The sequence below is a fragment of the Hyperolius riggenbachi genome, chromosome 7, assembly GCF_040937935.1.
Source record: "Hyperolius riggenbachi isolate aHypRig1 chromosome 7, aHypRig1.pri, whole genome shotgun sequence".
In the NCBI taxonomy this organism is placed as follows: domain Eukaryota; kingdom Metazoa; phylum Chordata; class Amphibia; order Anura; family Hyperoliidae; genus Hyperolius; species Hyperolius riggenbachi.
In genome coordinates this window covers 304,215,346-304,238,903 of record NC_090652.1, presented here as the reverse complement: position 1 = coordinate 304,238,903, position 23,558 = coordinate 304,215,346, and the positions used below count along the sequence as shown (strand labels likewise).

At 52.2% G+C, this 23,558-nt stretch overlaps 1 protein-coding gene across 1 annotated transcript in view; it reads left to right on the top strand.

Moving 5' to 3' along the window:
* The first annotated feature begins 17,505 nt into the window (after positions 1 to 17,505).
* The window catches only part of AAMP (angio associated migratory cell protein), a 36,349-nt gene continuing 30,296 nt past the window's right edge, over positions 17,506 to 23,558 (top strand). Inside the window, exon 1 of the mRNA XM_068246115.1 lies at positions 17,506 to 17,724. The gene's annotated coding sequence lies outside the window, so the exon portion shown is untranslated. The remainder of the gene's footprint in view (positions 17,725 to 23,558) is intronic.

Below are 23,558 nucleotides of genomic sequence, written 5' to 3'. Positions count from 1 at the left end.
CAATGAAGATGGCCGCTAAACAGGAAATACATCATCAGAGCAGGTGCTCGTTTGCAGAGGCTCCTCTCAAACGTGACTTCACTGCTGTAATATTTCTACCACTTGTTGCCTTGGCTGCTTGTCTGGGCTTTGAACTGATCTTTCTGCACTCACAGCTGTTCACAAGGTCACAGACGGGCTGGCTGTGAGCAGAGACGCTGGCTGTGACTAATAAACAAAGCACACACACAGAGCCTGCAGGGAGCGTGGGAGAGGTGTGCATAACTTCTCCCTATCACAGCACATTCCTCTCTGAGCTGACAAGGCTCGGCAAAGGAAAGATTAGATATAATACAGAGACAGTGCAACTAGAAAAGGCTGCAGTATGCCAGAGCACATTAGAACAGGTATAGGAACTTATAGCATAGAAGAAATAAGGCTGAACATTTTGTTACAGAGTCTCTTTAACCTCCTGAGCGGTCTGGACGAGCTCAGCTCGTCCATCACCGCCGGAGGCTGCCGCTCAGGCCCTGCTGGGCCGATTTTTATCAAATAAAGTGCAGCACACGCAGCCGGCACTTTGCCAGCCGCGTGTGCTGCCTGATCGCCGCCGCTCTGCGGCGATTCGCCGCGAGCAGCGGCGAAAGAGGGCCCCCCTAGCCGCCTGAGCCCTGCGCAGCCGGAACAAAAAGTTCCGGCCAGCGCTAAGGGCTGGATCGGAGGCGGCTGACGTCAGGACGTCGATGACGTCACTCCGCTCGTCGCTATGGCGACGATATAAGCAAAACAAGGAAGGCCGCTCATTGCGGCCTTCCTTGTTTATTCTGGGCGCCGGAGGCGATCGGAAGATCGCCTCCGGAGCGCCCTCTAGTGGGCTTTCATGCAGCCAACTTTCAGTTGGCTGCATGAAATAGTTTTTTTTTTATTTAAAAAAAACCCTCCCGCAGCCACCCTGGCGATTTAATCAGAACGCCAGGGTGGTTAAGGGCTCTGACACAGAAGAGCAGGGTTCTCAGTTTGTTCAGTAAGCCAACACCTATTCAGTAAGGAGACCTTGGGTAAGACTCCCTAACACCGCTACGGCCTTTAGAGCGCACCGCAGCGGCTGCAGCTCTGGTGCTTTGAGTCCACCAGTAGAAAAGCGCAGTATAAATCTTCTGTATCAGTTCAGCAGGAAGCGATCCATTTATTGTGAAGTAATTGGAAGAGGCTTCTCTGCAGGCAGCACAGGGACATTTCTGGTGACTTTTTCTAGCTAAAATCATATATTATTAATTTATAAAGTGCCAACATTTATGATTTTTTTGTTCATCAGTTTGCGTATCTTTTTAAGCCCCGGGGATTTTAGAAATCGCCCTAAAAGCACTTGTGCAATGATCCCCGATGAGTGTTCACATATGAACGGTTCCATTATGATCCGCTTCCAAAAGCGCTGCCTGTACCACTTTGAGCGCTTTGGCTCATTGGAAGGTATAGGGTTGATAAAGCGCTTTGTATAGCAATTTCCCCAGCACTTTTAAGAATAAATCCATTGTATTTATTATTTTCCAGGTCAAAGAGTTCACTTCCTGACACCAGTCAGGAAGTGAACTCTTTGACCCAGAAAAGAATAAATACGATGGATTTATTCTTAAAAGCGCTCGGGAAATAGCTATACAAAGCGCTTTAAAATCTCATTCGCTCATCAGAGGCGCTTAGAAAAGCACTTACACAAAATCCCCCAACGCTCAGAAAACGCCGGGAATCACTTGAAAAAAACTGCGCAAAAAAAAAAGCTCAGCGCTTGCGATTTATAATGTGAGCATAGCCTTATGGGATTCTGAGATAACCTGAATTGTTCTTCTTTAACCATCTGTGTTCAACATAAAATATTTTTTATTTCTACCAACTCTGAAACAAGCTGACAAGTCTGGCTCTGCTATAGGAGGACAAGTCATGGAGAGACCATTCGCAGGTCTGTGAATAGCTGGCTGCAATCATGATCACATGTCCCTTCATTTCTGCAGGGGGAGCCCGATACACACCTTCAATATCCATTGGCCAATTTCACCACCTCCACGTAGCACGAGGGTTTACCACCTACACAATCTGCTCATGGTATTCAATATCTGTAGACCAGGGGTCTCAAACTCAATTTACCTGGGGGCCGCAGGAGGCAAAGTCAGGATGAGTCTGGGACGCATAAGGGATTTCACGTGTCCCCGCCGCAAAACGAGGGCTGCAGAGCCCCCAAATCGCCTGGCGGGCAATCCGCCAGCATTTCCTGGAAGGGGCAGAGCTTTCAGCTTCAGCTCTGCCCCTCCTGACGTCAATTGTGGCGGATCGCCGCCTCTGCCCGCCCCTCTCACTCTTCCTTTACAGAGAGGGGCGGGGAGAGGCGGCAATCCGTGCGGCGATTGACGTCAGGAGGGGCAGAGCTACATCTGGAAGCTCTGTCCCTCAGCGCAGTCGTGGATGTTTGCCCGAGGGATTTGGGGGCTCTGCAGCCCTCGTTTAGCGGCGGGGATGCGGTGGGATTACTTGGGAGCACTGAAGCGAACTATAAGGTAAAATAGGCAAAAATAGTTCGCTTCCGTGTCTCTTTTGCTTTTGCCGGCGGGGGCCACAAAATATTGTATTGAGGGCCGCAAATGGCCCGCGGGCCGCGAGTTTGAGACCCCTGCTGTAGACCCTCATACTACATGGGGGTGGTAAGAAGAAAAAGGAGCAAAGATGGATCTGCACCAGATGGAGGTGGTAAGATTGGCCAGTCAAAATTGAAGGTGTGTACTAAGCTTAATGCTGCAGCCTGAGTGTGCTGACCACTTAGCACCATGCTATACAGAACTTTGCCACTGGCAACTCCCATATTTGCCAATAGACTCTCTTGAAGAGGCCCTGTAGTGACATATAGTAGAATGCAGTAAATTATTCAGGATACCATATAAACCTTGATCCGTCTATAAGCCTAAGTACCTACTTTTCCCTCAGAAACCAGTAAAAAAATGATTGACTTGCATATAAGCCTCCTCCCCAGTACAGCCCTCTCTGCAGATTAAATAAAGAGACTTTTCAGCACATTCACCACTTCCTATATCAATAGATTGCTGAGTAGCCCCTCCCTCCCAGTGATGTATAGCCTAGCTTGATAAGCTATGCCGAATTCTTCTCCCAGAGCATTCTGGGAGACTAGGTAGATTTTGTACTGGCTTTGAAATTCTCAGAAACCTACATTCAGCAGAGATGCACCTGAAAGCACTAAAGATGTCGCCACGTGTGATACATTTCAGAATGTAAATCATGGAGAGGAAAGAGTTTACAATGGGGAAACACTGACTGAATAATTTATAAAATATTGTAAAAAAAATAATCAATTTTATTATTTTATTTTCATTACAGGCCCTCTTTAAATAGTACTTAGGGGACTGATATAATAAAGACCTACATCCAGAAGGGATAAACCATTCACAGCAGAGAAGAGGAGGTAGCCATATACAGACTGATGAAAAGTACAGGTACCAGGCAGGACCACATTTGGAAGAAGTTGGCTTGCTTGGTATTTTGGGTCACAGAGCCAAACTACAAACAGAACAAGTAGGAAGTCCAGCCCTGTAGGTTTCCGGCGCCCTCTATACGGATTTCCTGTATCGCTCGCTCTTGTAGTCCCCTTTGTTGGCATCGTTCATCCTCTGCAGAGCTTTCATCTGCTCCACCCGCCGGTCCTGCACTTTGCTCTTTGCATAAAAGAACAGCAAAATCCCACTCGGGAAACCGATGGCCCTGTGTAAGAAAAGAACAATATGAGAGGAGGACACAGTGTGATTGGAGGCACTGCACCTGCTTAGCAGTCTGTGCAAAGGTGAAAATCAAACAATTAGAATATCGTGCAAAAGTGCATTTATTTCACTAATTCAACTTAAAAGGTCAAACTAATACAGTATAATCTCATTATAATAAACTCGAATATAATAAACAATCTCTCCAGGTCCTGGCCAATCTCCATTATAAGTCTATGGGAACAAGGCCTGGTATAGTATACTCTCATATAAAAAATCTTCTGTTATAGTAAACATGTTTTGTGGCCTCTACGCGACACTGACTTTGGATATAGTAAAAAAAAAAAATGTATTAAAAAAAAATTGGGTGGTGCATGCATCATATGTCAGTGTAAAACCATTGGAGGTACAGTACAAGCACTTGTCCTAGAAATATCCCAGCATGCCCAGGTACATTCTCTGCTGCACAGGAGCAGCTCTGTCCTCCCATTGGAGGTACAGTACAAGCACTTGTCCTAGAAATATCCCAGCATGCCCAGGTACATTCTCTGCTGCACAGGAGCAGCTCTGTCCTCCCATTGGAGGTACGGTACAAGCACTTGTCCTAGAAATATCCCAGCATGCCCAGGTACATTCTCTGCTGCACAGGAGCAGCTCTGTCCTCCCATTGGAGGTACGGTACAAGCACTTGTCCTAGAAATATCCCAGCATGCCCAGGTACATTCTCTGCTGCACAGGAGCAGCTCTGTCCTCCCATTGGAGGTACGGTACAAGCACTTGTCCTAGAAATATCCCAGCATGCCCAGGTACATTCTCTGCTGCACAGGAGCAGCTCTGTCCTCCCATTGCAGGTACAGTACAAGCACTTGTCCTAGAAATATCCCAGCATGCCCTGGTACATTCTCTGCTGCACAGGAGCAGCTCTGTCCTACCATTGGAGGTACAGTACAAGCACTTGTCCTAGAAATATCCCAGCATGCCCTGGTACATTCTCGGCTGCACAGGAGCAGCTCTGTCCTCCCATTGGAGGTACAGTACAAGCACTTGTCCTAGAAATATCCCAGCATGCCCAGGTACATTCTCTACTGCACAGGAGCAGCTCTGTCCTCCCATTGGAGGTACAGTACAAGCACTTGTCCTAGAAATATCCCAGCATGCCCTGGTACATTCTCTGCTGCACAGGAGCAGCTCTGTCCTCCCATTGGAGGTACAGTACAAGCACTTGTCCTAGAAATGGCCCAGCATGCCCTGGTACATTTTCTCTTGCACAGGATCAGCTCTGTCCTCCCATTGGAGGAACAGTACAAGCACTTGTCCTAGAAATATCCCAGCATGCCCTGGTACACTCTCTGCTGCACAGGAGCAGCTCTGCCCTCCCATTGGAGGTACAGTACAAGCACTTGTCCTAGAAATATCCCAGCATGCCCTGGTACAATCTCTGCTGCACAGGAGCAGCTCTGTCCTCCCATTCAGGGGCGTAACTAGGCCCCACCTGCAGATTTTCAGAGCGGGCCCCCCCTCCCCCCCCCCCCCCCCGGGGCCCGCTCGCGGCCGTTTTGTGGGTGCTGGAGGGGTGGCAGCATGAGGGGAAAGCCTTGCCCACAGTCGGCGGGGAGAGGGGTAGTTCCCCCCTCTCCCTCACCTCGGGGCTCTCCCCTCTGCGCTCCCCTCCAGCTCGTAAGTGTGTGGGGCTGTGGTGGGCAGTGGGCAGCGGGCAGCGGCGGGCAGATACATACCTGCTTCCGTGCGTTCCATCGGAGAGTTCTCCCTCTAGCGGCTGACGTCACTTCCGGAAGTGACGTCAGCCGCTAGAGGGAGAAGTCTCCGATGGAACGCACGGAAGCAGGTATGTATCTGCCCGCCGCTGCCCGCTGCCCACTGCCCACCACAGCCCCACACACTTACGAGCTGGAGGGGAGCGCAGAGGGGAGAGCCCCGAGGTGAGGGAGAGGGGGGGAACTACCCCTCTCCCCGCCGACTGTGGGCAAGGCTTTCCCCTCATGCTGCCACCCCTTCAGCACCCACAAAACGGCCCCGAGCGGGCCCCAGGGGGGGGCCGGGCCCCCCCGCGGGCGCAGGGGCTGCAGGGCCTATTCCTACGCCCCTGCTCCCATTGGAGGTACAGTACAAGCACTTGTCCTAGAAATGGCCCAGCATGCCCTGGTACATTCTCTGCTGCACAGGAGCAGCTCTGTCCTCCCATTGGAAGTACAGTACAAGCACTTGTCCTAGAAATATCCCAGCATGCCCAGGTACATTCTCTGCTGCACAGGAGCAGCTCTGTCCTCCCATTGGAAGTACAGTACAAGCACTTGTCCTAGAAATATCCCAGCATGCCCTGGTACATTCACTGCTGCACAGGATCAGCTCTGTCCTCCCATTGGAGGAACAGTACAAGCACTTGTCCTAGAAATATCCCAGCATGCCCAGGTACATTCTCTGCTGCACAGGAGCAGCTCTGTCCTCCCATTGGAGGTACAGTACAAGCACCTGTCCTAGAAATATCCCAGCATGCCCTGGTACACTCTCTGCTGCACAGGAGCAGCTCTGTCCTCCCATTGGAGGTACAGTACAAGCACTTGTCCTACTAATGGCCCAGCATGCCCTGGTACATTCTCTGCTGCACACGAGCAACTCTGTCCCCCCATTGGAGGTACAGTACAAGCACTTGTCCTAGAAATATCCCAGCATGCCCTGGTACATTCTCTGCTGCACAGGAGCAGCTCTGTCCTCCCATTGGAGGTACAGTACAAGCACTTGTCCTAGAAATATCCCAGCATGCCCAGGTACATTCTCTGCTGCACAGGAGCAGCTCTGTCCTCCCATTGGAGGTACAGTACAAGCACCTGTCCTAGAAATATCCCAGCATGCCCTGGTACATTCTCTGCTGCACAGGATCAGCTCTGTCCTCCCATTGGAGGTACAGTACAAGCACTTGTCCTAGAAATATCCCAGCATGCCCTGGTACATTCTCTGCTGCACAGGAGCAGCTCTGTCCTCCCATTTGAGGTACAGTACAAGCACTTGTCCTAGAAATATCCCAGCATGCCCAGGTACATTCTCTGCTGCACAGGAGCAGCTCTATCCTCCCATTGGAGGTACAGTACAAGCACCTGTCCTAGAAATATCCCAGCATGCCCTGGTACATTCTCTGCTGCACAGGAGCAGCTCTGTCCTCCCATTGGAGGTACAGTACAAGCACTTGTCCTAGAAATGGTCCAGGATGTCCTGGTACATTCTCTGCTGCACAGGACCAGCTCTGTCCTCCCATTGGAGGTACAGTACAAGCGCTTGTCCTAGAAATGGCCCAGCATGCCCTGGTACATTCTCTGCTGCACAGGAGCAGCTCTGTCCTCCCATTGGAGGTACAGTACAAGCACTTGTCCTAGAAATGGCCCAGCATGCCCTGGTGCATTCTCTGCTGCACAGGATCAGCTCTGTCCTACCATTGGAGGTACAGTACAAGCACTTGTCCTAGAAATATCCCAGCATGCCCAGGTACATTCTCTGCTGCACAGGAGCAGCTCTGTCCTCCCATTGGAGGTACAGTACAAGCGCTTGTCCTAGAAATGGCCCAGCATGCCCTGGTACATTCTCTGCAGCACAGGAGCAGCTCTGTCCTCCCATTGGAGGTACAGTACAAGCACTTGTCCTAGAAATATCCCAGCATGCCCTGGTACATTCTTTGCTGCACAGGAGCAGCCCTGTCCTCCCATTGGAGGTACAGTACAAGCACTTGTCCTAGAACTATCCCAGCATGCCCTGGTACAGGACCAGCTCTGTCCTACCATTGGAGGTACAGTACAAGCACTTGTCCTAGAAATGGCCCAGCATGCCCTGGTACATTCTCTGCTGCACAGGAGCAGCTCTGTCCTCCCATTGGAGGTACAATACAAACACTTGTTCTAGAAATGACCCAGCATGCCCTGGTACATTCTCTGCTGCACTGGAGCAGCTCTGTCCTCCCATTGGAGGTACAGTACAAGCACTTGTCCTAGAAATGGCCCAGCATGCCCTGGAGCATTCTCTGCTGCACAGGGGCAGCTCTACCCTCTAATTGGAGGTACAGTACAAGCACTTGTCCTAGAAATATCCCAGCATGCCCTGGTACAATCTCTGCTGCACAGGAGCAGCTCTGTCCTCCCATTGGAGGTACAGTACAAGCACTTGTACATTTGGTGGACTACAAGGTTAAGTATACTTTAGAGCAGCATAGCCAGACTGGACAAATTGGCAGTACAGTAATCAGGCCTCCTAAAACATTGCAGTTATCACTGAATACAGGCAGCCACTCACTTCCTGTGAGTGGCTGCAGTACCTCCGCAGGCGGGACTTGCAGCAAGCGTCCTGCACAACTTTCTGCTCCCTAGGGATGCTCTTCCGAGTAGCTATAAGTCTCGTAGCTACTGGGATTCGAAATGTGAATTTAACAGATCTGACCGTGGGAGATGGGGAGGTAACTTACCTATCCGTCCTACTTGCCTCACAAGTCACGGTCCATGACACGCCAACGCTTCCTCCTTCAAGCTGGAAGCATGGGAGTAATGTGGAACGCAACACGTGATGCAAATGGAATGCACAGGACACATGGGTAAGTAACCCCCCGTATCATGTGGTCACAGCTGTTTGTCAAACATTTTGAATCAAAGCAGCTACGAGACTCGTAGCTACTCGGAAGAACATCCCAACTGCTCACACTTGGGCCAATCATGAAGCCTCTCTTCAAAATGCAGCCAATCATAATAAGCCACTTGCATCTGTAATGCAAGTGGCTCCGATACCTCCGCGGGCGGGACCTAGCACTATTCTCTCCACTCATCTTAGTTTTGCAGCGAGTAGGCCTGCTGTGTTCTGCACTAAAAGTGAAAGTAGCCTGTACTGCGCTCCACGTGCTACAAGGAGCGGCATCACTAACAAGGGCAGAGATACCCGGGAGTGCATACAATCCTGTGGGAGGACTGTGGCGATACTTTTATCAGTAATTTCAACTTGGAAGTGGTAGCACTGCATCCTCTTGTTTATATTGACATTATTTCTCATTTTCTCCAGGCTGCTTATTTGCACAGTACAGAGGTAGTTTACTATACCCAAATAAGGTTAGAGAAACCAAGAGCCCAATATAGTGTAGTAAGTGCAGCATAAAATTAGTAAATATAATTAGTGAGAAGAGTATACTCACAAACGTGGGTTACCACAAGGGCAACCACTGTATCAGCAGGTGAGGAGATTAGATCTGTCCTCACTCGGGATTAAAAAGTCCCTCTCTGTAGATCAGAAAAAGGGGGTAGATCACCCCTCCACCAGGGGTGGACACGGTATAGCAGTAGGAGATCAGAGGCGCCAGCAGGATAAAAGTGGATAAATCCTTTAAAATTTGCTTGGAGGAAGCGGTGGACTTACCTCCATAAAGCAGACACGACAGACTGTATAATAGTAATCACATTTATTATATAGCACCCCAGAAGTGCAACGCGTTTCGCTGAGGCGCTACTCCTGCTACTGCTGAAATTCTGTTTGTCCCCACGTTTATTGCCTGATAAAGCAGGCGTGGCCTGCGAAACGCGTTGCACTTTTGGGGTGCTATATAATAAATGTGATTACTATTATACAAACACACAGGAGAAACTCACTTCCCAAACAGTTCTCTGCTGCTTATATAAAGCCTGCAGGCTGCTTGTAAGCCAATCAAGAAGTGCACATACACATGACACCTAGTCTGCAGTGATTGATTCAAACAGAAGCTGAGCTACTCAGCTAGTAATTGGAGAGGGTTTCAGTTGCATATAGACAATGGCTATATGGCCAGCAGGGGGCACCAGCGTGCAGGATATACCCTCTCATCTGCCCCCCTCCTAACTAAACTGCATGGGAATCTACATTAAAATTTAAAAACCCTTGCACCATTAGGGTTTTTAAATTTTAATGTAGATTCCCATGCAGTTTAGTTAGGAGGGGGGCAGATGAGAGGGTATATCCTGCACGCTGGTGCCCCCTGCTGGCCATATAGCCATTGTCTATATGCAACTGAAACCCTCTCCTATGACTAGCTGAGTAGCTCAGCTTCTGTTTGAATCAATCACTGCAGACTAGGTGTCATGTGTATGTGCACTTCTTGATTGGCTTACAAGCAGCCTGCAGGCTCTATATAAGCAGCAGAGAACTGTTTGGGAAGTGAGTTTCTCCTGTGTGTTTGGTAAGTTTCAGAGCAGTTGGGGACAAGCTCCTGGGTGTGGCAGATCCAGGGCTTGGCTGCGCTCACATATGGTGTTGCATGCTGGTTCTGGGGCCCCGGGCAGTGAGAGTTCCTGGGGCCCCAGGCTGGCTTGTGCACCATTATTGTTTTTAAATTTTAATGTAGATTCCCATGCAGTTTAGTTAGGAGGGGGGCAGATGAGAGGGTATATCCTGCACGCTGGTGCCCCCTGCTGGCCATATAGCCATTGTCTATATGCAACTGAAACCCTCTCCTATGACTAGCTGAGTAGCTCAGCTTCTGTTTGAATCAATCACTGCAGACTAGGTGTCATGTGTATGTGCACTTCTTGATTGGCTTACAAGCAGCCTGCAGGCTCTATATAAGCAGCAGAGAACTGTTTGGGAAGTGAGTTTCTCCTGTGTGTTTGGTAAGTTTCAGAGCAGTTGGGGACAAGCTCCTGGGTGTGGCAGATCCAGGGCTTGGCTGCGCTCACATATGGTGTTGCATGCTGGTTCTGGGGCCCCGGGCAGTGAGAGTTCCTGGGGCCCCAGGCTGGCTTGTGCACCATTATTGTTTTTAAATTACTATTATACAGTCTGTCGTGTCTGCTTTATGGAGGTAAGTCCACCGCTTCCTCCAAGCAAATTTTAAAAGGTTTTATCCACCTTTACCCTGCTGGCGCCTCTGTTCCCCAGTTACTATACCCAAATGTTTTCTATACCCGATTTTTATACCTATAACCTTTTTGGCTGAGAGAGCCATCAACGCCACATATTTTAAAATGTAATTCCATGAGAGCCATACAATATGTTTCAAACTGGGACAGTAGGGCTCATGTCCCTGTTGCCATGGTGATGTGTATACAGTTGATCCGTCAGGCAGAGGAAGTGTCAGACACGTCTTCAGCTTCTCTTGGGTTTCAGCGACTTCCGCAATTTTTTAGAGCCAGACAGGAGAAATACCGACTAACAGCTTGTACAATTAGCTAGCTTACTCGGGGGTTGATTCACTTTTGAAGGACGAGATCCCTGCACTTTGGCCCAATAGGCTGCTTGTCAAGTGACAGGCAGCCTATTGGGCCAATAAAAGTGTGGGGATCCCGTCCTACAGAGTCACTGGACCTGACAGGATCCAGGGTGGGACAATTGGAGCAGCCGTTTGTTTTGGGGGAGCGTGATTAAGTTAGTAGTGCATGCTACAGCAGTAGTGTGCCTACTTTGAAAATGTTACTTGCGCTGCCACACTAAGCTGCGCTGCTTGAGCAGTGTAGCTTTGTGAATCAACCCCTACTGATTTGTATGTGAGCCAGCGTAGCCATCAAAAGATCCATATATGGCTCCCGAGCCATAGGTTCCCTACCACTGCTCTAGATTATACTGTACTTTAATATTAGCAGAGGATGTACACCACACCTGTGCGCCTCCACCACAACTGTGAAAAATTCAGACAAGGGAATAGCTTCAGTCTCTGCAGGGTCGGGGGACTTACCATGCAATGCCAACTTTCTTCATGGGGTTTTGTGCTTCGGCACCACCGATGTAAAAGCTGTGCTTGAGCTGTCGATCATCTTTTTGCTGTAGACACGATTTGGTATGCAGGGTTCTGCCATTCTGAGCCCTTATTGGTGTCCGGATGGCACCCCTCCTAATCGCACGAAGTAGACTTCCTACAAACATTTCAAAAATAAACAAACAAGAGATGCCCGTCACTCTGCAATAAATTGGAAAATATGTAAAAAGACAAAGCATCTGTAGTATAAAGACACTGTCTGTATAGTTTCCACATGAAAACTAAAAAAAAAAAAAATCGGAACATTCTCAGTAGTGTGGGAAACGGATGACACGTGACTCGTATTAGGAGCCATACAAATCGGAAAATCAGCGCACATCTCAGATCTCATCCAGAGATAGTCCCCAACCTGCTCTCTCCGCTTCTCCAACACTCGACAGATGTTCACCGCTCACATCAGTTGCTCACTCATGAGGCTCCAGGACTTCTCCAGAGCTGCCCCTACTCTATGGAAACCCCCACCCCATCAGTGTCAACCTTACCTTCCACTCATTCAAGCAGTCCTTAAAGGCCCACCTGTTCACCACTGCTTACCTGCCATCTTCATAGCTCCAACCCACTCCCTTGGACATACACCCCCCATGTGTCCCTCTCCCTCACCCCTTTGATTGTAAGCCTATTTGGCAGGGCTCCACCACCATATCAACTCAGTGACTCATCTGCCATATTTATCCTTACATTGTTACATCACTATTTTGTGTACCATTACTGAACGCTATAATGTCCCTATGTAACATTGTTAAATGCTGTAATGTCTCCCCTATCCATTGTACAGCACTGCGTAATAGGTTAGCACTATGTAAATAAAGTTTAATAATAAAGCCGGTGTCTGTACAGAGAGGACAGTGCCTGGTGCCGTGGTATGTTTGCTGATGCGTACTACTGGGTGTGACAGACCCAACTCCAACTATAAACGCCTGCTTAGGCGAATTACAGCAATGGATGAGTGTCAACTGGCTGAAACGAAATGCAGACAAAACTGAAGTCCTTCTGATCGGAGGGTAGCGCATGTCAACAAAACACCTTAAAGAGGAGCTGTTAGGTATAAGGTCTCAGAGAAAAAAAACACATATATCAGTAGCTAAATATTGGCTGTACTTACATTACATATGCATTTCACTGTCCACGTTTGGATTTCACAGAATTTTTATTTAGTATTTGCAGAGAATGATGCTCCTGACAGCTCATGGCAGGTTCCATGTTTGTCTGTCTCCTATGAAGCCAAATGTGTCGTCATGTCCTCCCTTACCCTGCTTCCTGATGATTCCACTCACACAAAAGATCCGTAATGGACAACACTACTGTGCAGTGAATATTGATTAGCCATGTGGCTAGGAACAATAGCGGACTTATGCAGTATACTCTGCCCGGAGATTTTTCAGTGCTACGCTGTTGTAACATGAGCCTGTACTTTCTCACTAGCAGCCGAGGGGAGGACCCAAGCAGCCCCAGAATGCTTTGCAGTATGGTATGCGGCCTTTCGTCCTTTTGAGAGCTTGGGTCTAACAGCCTTGCAGTTCAGCACACATCAAAAGTAAGAGAGAGATTTTTAACTTCAGTATTGCCTTTTTGGCTTCCTTCTAAACTGTTTAACATAGGAGAATAGAGGTTTAAATTAGCTTTTGCAGCCTGACAGTTACTCTTTAACTTGCAGTCTTCACCACTGGGAATAGGAGGCACGGATCTACGCAGCTCTGATCATGTGCGTAGCCTGGGAGTTCTAATTGATTGGGATTTAAACTTCAGAACTCAAATCTCTGCTGTGGTGAAATCATCCTATTTTCACCTGAAGAACATCGCAAAAATCAAGCACCTCATCCCCCCAGATCTGCCAACCTTGGTCCATGCCTTCATCACATCCCGACTGGACTACTGCAATGCTCTCTACACTGGCCTTCCAAAAAAGGACTTGTACCGCCTACCACTGATACAGAACACTGCAGCCAGACTGTTAACCAACCAACCCCGTCACTGCAACATAACGCCAGTCCTGCACTCCCTTCACTGGCTACCTATAGAATGGAGGATCCTATTCAAGATCGGCCTACTGACGTTTAAATCCCTGAATAATCTGGGCCCTGGATCCATGAAAGAAATGTTGCAGCTGCGTAGCAATCCCTGCAATCTCAGATCCACAGGTTCTAATAATCTAGTCATACCCAGAGTCCACTTGGAAACTTTTGGTCCCAGAGCCTTCTGTCATGCTGCTCCTACGTTTTGGAACTCCTTACCTCAGCAGATCAGGACAGCTCCATCCCTGTACATGTTTAAATCCAGACTGAAAACGCACCTGTTCAGTTTGGCATTTGCAGAAATATAACTTTTGTTGTGTGAATACTTCATCCTACTACCAATTACTGAATCTGAGAGAGCCTAAGCGCTAGGGCTGAACGATCGTCAGAGCTTCGGTTTTGCTGCGGTTTTCTCTGCCGCTCTACATGTGTAAATAAAACAGAGACATTCCTCTGTAGCTGCTGGAGAAGAGGCCAGTGAGGGGTTAACAAATCGGACCATGCCCCCTCCCTCTCCTGGTGAGAGCCAATGGTGAAGAATGGGGCAGACAGGGAAGGAGGGCTGGTCCCGCCCCCTACTTGGAAGATGAAAAGTGCCGGAGACACGCTGCCCGGGAGACCATTAAAGAGGAACTGTAACGACAAAACGGCCCCTGGGGGGTACTCACCTCGGGTGGGGGAAGCCTCCGGATCCTAATGAGGCTTCCCACGCCGTCCTCCATCCGTCAGGGGTCTTGCTGCAGCCCTCCGTGCAGCGGTGACGTAATATTTACCTTCCTGGCTCCTGCGCAGGCGCTCTGACGGCTGTCGGCGCCGAAGTAGGCGGAAATACCCGATCGCCGTCGGGTCTGCTCTACTGCGCAGGCGCAAGTTTCCGGCGCCTGCGCAGTAGAGCGGACCCGACGGAGATCGGGTATTTCCGTCTATTTCCGTGCCGAAAGTCGCCACAGCGCCCCAGCTGGAGCCAGCAAAGGTAAATATTGAACTGACAGTCGGCACAGTCGCCGGCTGTTCGGAGGGCTGCGGCGAGACCCCCGTGGGACAGAGGACGGCGTGGGAAGCCTCATTAGGATCCGGAGGCTTCCCCCACCCGAGGTGAGTACCCCCCAGGGGATCTTTTTGATGTTACAGTGTCTCTTTAACACAGCAATTAACTTCTGTCCGCTCTCTCTACCTGACAGGGGACAGTCTGCGCTCTCTCTACCTGACAGGGGACAGTCTGCGACAACTATTACTGGCTGCAGTCCACTCTCTGCCTGTCTCGTGTGAGCTGCCTGGCTGTGGGGTGACAGTGACCGACACTGAAAATATCACGCTGCTGCTGCTGCTGGCTGGACAGCTTCTAGCACTGGCACAACTATTTCACTCATCTCCCCTGAGCACTGATAGGTTACATAGGGAGTCACTGCTGTCATGTCACACAGTACAGAGCAGTGCATAAATAGGAAGTCAGCTAGATATATGAAGAGGTAGGGCAATATGATTATATATTCCTCTGCATATATCTAGCTGACTTCCTATTTATACACTGCTCACTGTGTGACATGACAGCAGTGACTCCCCATGTAACCTATCAGTGCTCAGGGGAGACAAGTGTAATAGCTGTGTGATTGCTAGAAGCTATCCAGCCAGCAGCAGCAGGGAGGTGACGTTTTCAGTGTCAGTCACTGTCACCCCCCAGCCAGAAGCACAAGGGACAGACAGAGAGGGGACCGCAGTTCTAGTAGTTGTCGCAGACTGTCCCACGTCAGGTAGAGAGCGACTGGATGGTCAGAGCGAACTGATCCATCGCTGTATAGCAAAAATCGTCTACAGAATCGAAATCGCAATTTCTGACAAAAATCGTGCAATTCAATCTTTTCCAAAAATCGTTCAGGCCTACTAAGCGCTTTGAGTCCTATGGGAGAGAAGCGCTATAGAAATGTTATTGTATTGTATTACTCTGTATGGCTGACATGGGGAGGGAGGTCAGGCCCACGACTGTCAAATGACAGCTTACAGACCGATCTATGCTACTGTCGGTTATCTGTAACCCATTGTTTTGTACCTGTCTACGGCTTCTATCTTCTATTGTATAGTGCCACGGAAGATGCTGCCACAATATAAATCTAAAATAGTAATACTAAAGGTCCCATATCTACCTTTACTGTGAATGAAAGATCTGTGAAAATAATCTATTTTTGATGTACTGTCAGAATACAGGACTTTTAAGGGAACCAGAGGCTATAGAAAAAGATTTTATACATACGTGGGGCTTCCTCCAGCCTCATATGCACGGATCGCTCCCACACCGCCGTCCTCTGCTGCCTGGATCCGCCGTTACCGGGTCCCGTCATGGCTGCCAGTCGGCCGGCTAACGCGGCCTATAGTCTGCATCACACGGAGCTCCCTCCATGTATGTACGCATGAGGCTGCCTACTGCGCAGCCTCATGCGTACGAGTATGGAGGGAGCCCCTGTGATACGGAAAATTGGCTGCGTCCGCTGGAAGTGAAGGGACCCGGTACCGCCGATCCAGGAAGCGGAGGATGTTGGCGTGGGAGCAATCCAGGCTTTTTTTATTACGTTCCTCTCTGGTTCCCTTTAAAGCTCAGGAACAGTGCAATGCACTGACACAAGACATTCCCTGGATTCTCAGCTTTCCGACATACATACATACATATATACATACATATATACAATTTTTGGAAAGCTGAAGTCCCGGCTTTCTGTTGCACTGGGTCCCAAGTTGGTATGATGCTCAGTTCCCAAGTTATGGGGTATTGAAGGAGGGGTGTCCCCTGAACTTGGCTGCAGAAAGTGCAATTACAGAAGTACGTGAGGAACCCAACATGAGGATAAGCAGCACACCCGGTAGGTCTTATTCTTCCTTTGCAGCATAAATCTGTGTCTTCAAGACTTATGTCAAGTACCAAGGGTCTGTCATTACAGAACAAGGAGCAGCGCAGCTATGCACCCTCCTCTCCTCTCTGTCTTACTGGCATAGGCAGGAGACTCAATTCCACTCTGCTCTCTGCAGCAAAGTGCAGGGGACACCAGTACCCCAAACCACCCCTAACTTTGGAATGGGGTACAGCATTGTCCCAGTGCAAAGGAAAGCCAGGACTTTAAAGGGAAGGTCCAAGCTACAAAAAAAAAAAAAAAATGAAATCTACTTACCAGGGGCTTCCTCCAGCCCCTAGCAGCTGATCTGTCCCACGCCGCAGCTCCACTCTCAGCCATTGTCCTCTACTGCACCTGCGCGAGCGCTTCTGTCAATCAAATCTAAGTAGTCGGAGTGAACTGCGCAGGCGCGGTAGTTCTGCACCTGCACAGTACACTCCGGACAACGTGGATTTGATTGACAGTGGCACCCGCGCAGGCGCAGCAGAGGACGGCCTGGCGAGGCACCGAGAGCCAGCGGTTGAGAGTGAAGCTGCAACGTGGGACAGATCAGATGCTAGGGGCTGGAGGAAGCCCGGGTTAGTAGATCTCATTCCTTTTAATAGCTCGGATGTTCCTAAATTGGATAGAATCTGGCTAGGGGGTCAAACAGAACTTTAACAAAAAGCTGCCAAACTTTCCAGATGGGATAATACGCATATATATATATATATATATATATATATATATATACACACATATAACATATACACATTTTATTTTTTGTTTAAGGGAGAAAAATATACACATACATATTATGCATAAGTTAAATAGAACAATAATAAAGAAATCCTTCCCCTGACATTACAGGTCGCAGCATCATAGCACACACTAAATAGCATAGAACAAATAAATATAAGGTGCGTGTTCCTGGCTCACCGCAGCTGCCCCCCACCTTCCCTGACACCAGCATCCTCCAGCCACTGGGCGCCGCCATCTTGGCTCCAGCTCCTCCTACCGCGCACAGAACGCGTCACCAGCTCTGCGCGGACACGCCCTCAGGCGCTTGGACTTTTTTCACTGGAAGCTCGACGGTGACCACCAATCACAGGAGGAGCAGCGATGCGGTGGGCGGGACCGCCTTTCCCTACCATGGTCACGTGACGTTCCCCCCTGGTCTTCCTGTTTATGCCCCCAGAGGGCTGGGCACGTGACGCGAGCAGAACGCCTCCTACGGGTTCGCGGGGACACGTGACTCCGTGACGTCACCCTCCAGGAGTGCCCACGTGTGTGTCTGTGCGGAGAGAGAGGAGAGCGCCCAGGAGGGCCCACAGGCGCAGCTGCAGAGTCTGGTGAGCGGAGGGAGGAGAAGGGGGGGACACGGGGCGCCACCGGCCATCACTGTGTCCACTGACAGCTGCCCTGTATCTGCCCACCTACACCAGCCACACCCCCAGCAGTGCTGCATGCATTACTACCAGTGTGCAGCTCCCCCTGCATGTCTGTGTCTGCCTACCTACCCCAGCCATGCTCCAGTCACACCCCCAGCAGGAGGAGGGGTGCTGCATGCATTACTACCAGTGTGCAGCTCCCCCTGCATGCCTGTGTCTGCCTACCTACCCCAGCCATGCTCCAGTCACACCCCCAGCAGGAGGAGGGGTGCTGCATGCATTACTACCAGTGTGCAGCTCCCCCTGCATGCCTGTGTCTGCCTACCTACCCCAGCCATGCTCCAGTCACACCCCCAGCAGGAGGAGGGGTGCTGCATGCATTACTACCAGTGTGCAGCTCCCCCTGCATGCCTGTGTCTGCCTACCTACCCCAGCCATGCTCCAGTCACACCCCCAGCAGGAGGAGGGGTGCTGCATGCATTACTACCAGTGTGCAGCTCCCCCTGCATGCCTGTGTCTGCCTACCTACCCCAGCCATGCTCCAGTCACACCCCCAGCAGGAGGAGGGGTGCTGCATGCATTACTACCAGTGTGCAGCTCCCCCTGCATGCCTGTGTCTGCCTACCTACCCCAGCCATGCTCCAGTCACACCCCCAGCAGGAGGAGGGGTGCTGCATGCATTACTACCAGTGTGCAGCTCCCCCTGCATGCCTGTGTCTGCCTACCTACCCCAGCCATGCTCCAGTCACACCCCCAGCAGTGGCAGGAGGAGGAGCTGCATGCATTACTACCAGTGTGCAGCTCCCCCTGCATGCCTGTGTCTGCCTACCTACCCCAGCCATGCTCCAGTCACACCCCCAGCAGTGGCAGGAGGAGGGGGTGCTGCATGCATTACTACCAGTGTGCAGCTCCCCCTGCATGTCTGTGTCTGCCTACCTACCCCAGCCATGCTCCAGTCACACCCCCAGCAGGAGGAGGGGTGCTGCATGCATTACTACCAGTGTGCAGCTCCCCCTGCATGCCTGTGTCTGCCTACCTACCCCAGCCATGCTCCAGTCACACCCCCAGCAGGAGGAGGGGTGCTGCGTGCATTACTACCAGTGTGCAGCTCCCCCTGCATGCCTGTGTCTGCCTACCTACCCCAGCCATGCTCCAGTCACACCCCCAGCAGTGGCAGGAGGAGGAGCTGCATGCATTACTACCAGTGTGTAGCTCCCCCTGCATGCCTGTGTCTGCCTACCTACCCCAGCCATGCTCCAGTCACACCCCCAGCAGTGGCAGGAGGAGGAGCTGCATGCATTACTACCAGTGTGCAGCTCCCCCTGCATGTCTGTGTCTGCCTACCTACCCCAGCCATGCTCCAGTCACACCCCCAGCAGTGGCAGGAGGAGGGGGTGCTGCATGCATTACTGCCAGTGTGCAGCTCCCCCTGCATGCCTGTATCTGGCCACCTACCCCAGCCATGCTCCAGTCAGACCCTCAGCAGTGGCAGGAGGAGAAGGGGGTGCTGCATGCATTATTACCAGTGTGCAGCTCCCCCTGCATGCCTGTGCCTGCCTACCTACCCCAGCCATGCTCCAGTCACACCCCCAGCAGTGACAGGAGGAGGAGGGGGTGCTGCATGCATTATTACCAGTGGGCAGCTCCCCCTGCATGCCTGTGTCTGCCTACCTACCCCAGCCATGCTCCAGTCACACCCCCAGCAGTGGCAGGAGGAGGGGGGTGCTGCATGCATTACTACCAGTGTACAGCTCCCCCCTGCATGCATGTGTCTGCCTACCTACCCCAGTTATGCTCCAGTCACACCCCTAGCAGTGGCAGGAGGAGGAGCTGCATGCATTACTACCAGTGTGCAGCTCCCCCTGCATGCCTGTGTTTGCCTACCTACCCCAGCCATGCTCCAGTCACACCCCCAGCAGTGGCAGGAGGAGGGGGGTGCTGCATGCATTACTGCCAGTGTACAGCTCCCCCCTGCATGCCTGTGTCTGCCTACCTACCCCAGCCATGCTCCAGTCACACCCCCAGCAGTGGCAGGAGGAGGAGCTGCATGCATTATTACCAGTGTGCAGCACCTCCTGCATGCCTGTTTCTGCCCACCTACCCCAGCCATGTTCCAGTCACACCCCCAGCAGTGGCAGGAGGAAGAGGTGCTGCATGCATTACTACCAGTGTACAGCTCCCCCTGCATGCCTGTGTCTGCCTACCTACCCCAGCCATGCTCCAGTCACACCCCCAGCAGTGGCAGGAGGAGGAGCTGCATGCATTACTACCAGTGTGCAGCTCCCCCTGCATGCCTGTTTCTGCCCACCTACCCCAGCCATGCTCCAGTCACACCCCCAGCAGTGGGAGGAGGAGGAGGTGCTGCATGCATTACTACCAGTGTGCAGCTCCCCCTGCATGCCTGTGTCTGCCTACCTACCCCAGCCATGCTCCAGTCACACCCCCAGCAGGAGGAGGGGTGCTGCATGCATTACTACCAGTGTGCAGCTCCCCCTGCATGCCTGTGTCTGCCTACCTACCCCAGCCATGCTCCAGTCACACCCCCAGCAGGAGGAGGGGTGCTGCATGCATTACTACCAGTGTGCAGCTCCCCCTGCATGCCTGTGTCTGCCTACCTACCCCAGCCATGCTCCAGTCACACCCCCAGCAGGAGGAGGGGTGCTGCATGCATTACTACCAGTGTGCAGCTCCCCCTGCATGCCTGTGTCTGCCTACCTACCCCAGCCATGCTCCAGTCACACCCCCAGCAGTGGCAGGAGGAGGAGCTGCATGCATTACTACCAGTGTGCAGCTCCCCCTGCATGCCTGTGTCTGCCTACCTACCCCAGCCATGCTCCAGTCACACCCCCAGCAGTGGCAGGAGGAGGGGGTGCTGCATGCATTACTACCAGTGTGCAGCTCCCCCTGCATGTCTGTGTCTGCCTACCTACCCCAGCCATGCTCCAGTCACACCCCCAGCAGGAGGAGGGGTGCTGCATGCATTACTACCAGTGTGCAGCTCCCCCTGCATGCCTGTGTCTGCCTACCTACCCCAGCCATGCTCCAGTCACACCCCCAGCAGGAGGAGGGGTGCTGCATGCATTACTACCAGTGTGCAGCTCCCCCTGCATGCCTGTGTCTGCCTACCTACCCCAGCCATGCTCCAGTCACACCCCCAGCAGGAGGAGGGGTGCTGCATGCATTACTACCAGTGTGCAGCTCCCCCTGCATGCCTGTGTCTGCCTACCTACCCCAGCCATGCTCCAGTCACACCCCCAGCAGGAGGAGGGGTGCTGCATGCATTACTACCAGTGTGCAGCTCCCCCTGCATGCCTGTGTCTGCCTACCTACCCCAGCCATGCTCCAGTCACACCCCCAGCAGGAGGAGGGGTGCTGCATGCATTACTACCAGTGTGCAGCTCCCCCTGCATGCCTGTGTCTGCCTACCTACCCCAGCCATGCTCCAGTCACACCCCCAGCAGGAGGAGGGGTGCTGCATGCATTACTACCAGTGTGCAGCTCCCCCTGCATGCCTGTGTCTGCCTACCTACCCCAGCCATGCTCCAGTCACACCCCCAGCAGGAGGAGGGGTGCTGCATGCATTACTACCAGTGTGCAGCTCCCCCTGCATGCCTGTGTCTGCCTACCTACCCCAGCCATGCTCCAGTCACACCCCCAGCAGTGGCAGGAGGAGGAGCTGCATGCATTACTACCAGTGTGCAGCTCCCCCTGCATGCCTGTGTCTGCCTACCTACCCCAGCCATGCTCCAGTCACACCCCCAGCAGTGGCAGGAGGAGGGGGTGCTGCATGCATTACTACCAGTGTGCAGCTCCCCCTGCATGTCTGTGTCTGCCTACCTACCCCAGCCATGCTCCAGTCACACCCCCAGCAGGAGGAGGGGTGCTGCATGCATTACTACCAGTGTGCAGCTCCCCCTGCATGCCTGTGTCTGCCTACCTACCCCAGCCATGCTCCAGTCACACCCCCAGCAGGAGGAGGGGTGCTGCGTGCATTACTACCAGTGTGCAGCTCCCCCTGCATGCCTGTGTCTGCCTACCTACCCCAGCCATGCTCCAGTCACACCCCCAGCAGTGGCAGGAGGAGGAGCTGCATGCATTACTACCAGTGTGTAGCTCCCCCTGCATGCCTGTGTCTGCCTACCTACCCCAGCCATGCTCCAGTCACACCCCCAGCAGTGGCAGGAGGAGGAGCTGCATGCATTACTACCAGTGTGCAGCTCCCCCTGCATGTCTGTGTCTGCCTACCTACCCCAGCCATGCTCCAGTCACACCCCCAGCAGTGGCAGGAGGAGGGGGTGCTGCATGCATTACTGCCAGTGTGCAGCTCCCCCTGCATGCCTGTATCTGGCCACCTACCCCAGCCATGCTCCAGTCAGACCCTCAGCAGTGGCAGGAGGAGAAGGGGGTGCTGCATGCATTATTACCAGTGTGCAGCTCCCCCTGCATGCCTGTGCCTGCCTACCTACCCCAGCCATGCTCCAGTCACACCCCCAGCAGTGACAGGAGGAGGAGGGGGTGCTGCATGCATTATTACCAGTGGGCAGCTCCCCCTGCATGCCTGTGTCTGCCTACCTACCCCAGCCATGCTCCAGTCACACCCCCAGCAGTGGCAGGAGGAGGGGGGTGCTGCATGCATTACTACCAGTGTACAGCTCCCCCCTGCATGCATGTGTCTGCCTACCTACCCCAGTTATGCTCCAGTCACACCCCTAGCAGTGGCAGGAGGAGGAGCTGCATGCATTACTACCAGTGTGCAGCTCCCCCTGCATGCCTGTGTTTGCCTACCTACCCCAGCCATGCTCCAGTCACACCCCCAGCAGTGGCAGGAGGAGGGGGGTGCTGCATGCATTACTGCCAGTGTACAGCTCCCCCCTGCATGCCTGTGTCTGCCTACCTACCCCAGCCATGCTCCAGTCACACCCCCAGCAGTGGCAGGAGGAGGAGCTGCATGCATTATTACCAGTGTGCAGCACCTCCTGCATGCCTGTTTCTGCCCACCTACCCCAGCCATGTTCCAGTCACACCCCCAGCAGTGGCAGGAGGAAGAGGTGCTGCATGCATTACTACCAGTGTACAGCTCCCCCTGCATGCCTGTGTCTGCCTACCTACCCCAGCCATGCTCCAGTCACACCCCCAGCAGTGGCAGGAGGAGGAGCTGCATGCATTACTACCAGTGTGCAGCTCCCCCTGCATGCCTGTTTCTGCCCACCTACCCCAGCCATGCTCCAGTCACACCCCCAGCAGTGGGAGGAGGAGGAGGTGCTGCATGCATTACTACCAGTGTGCAGCTCCCCCCTGCATGCCTGTGTCTGCTCACCTACCCCAGCCATGCTCCAGTCACACCCCCAGCAGTGCTGCATGCATTACTACCAGTGTACAGCTCCCCCTGCATGCCTGGGTTACAAGTGGCTGCCAGACCGCCCACCAACCACAGCTCATGGGTCTCTGACTGACGTACATAATAGATCTTTATCAACCGTCACAGCTGAGGTGGGGATGCGGCCATTATATCAGGGACCCCAAGGTCTAACATTGACAAGTAATAACTATACAGGTGTCAGCTTTAAGCTCACTTCTGTGTGCGACGATTACTATATGTCAGTCCTGTCCCCCCTCCCAGTTGTAGCAGAGGATGGGACCCTTGTGTTATGGGTACCAGGAGCAACAAGTAGCACTAAGGCCTTGTTCACATCTAAAATCGATATCGACGACGGCCACATTTTGTGATTTTTTTTTTTCCCCCTCCCGTCGCTTACCTGCGCACTACGATTTTGTATAAAGCGCTTTTGCAGGGC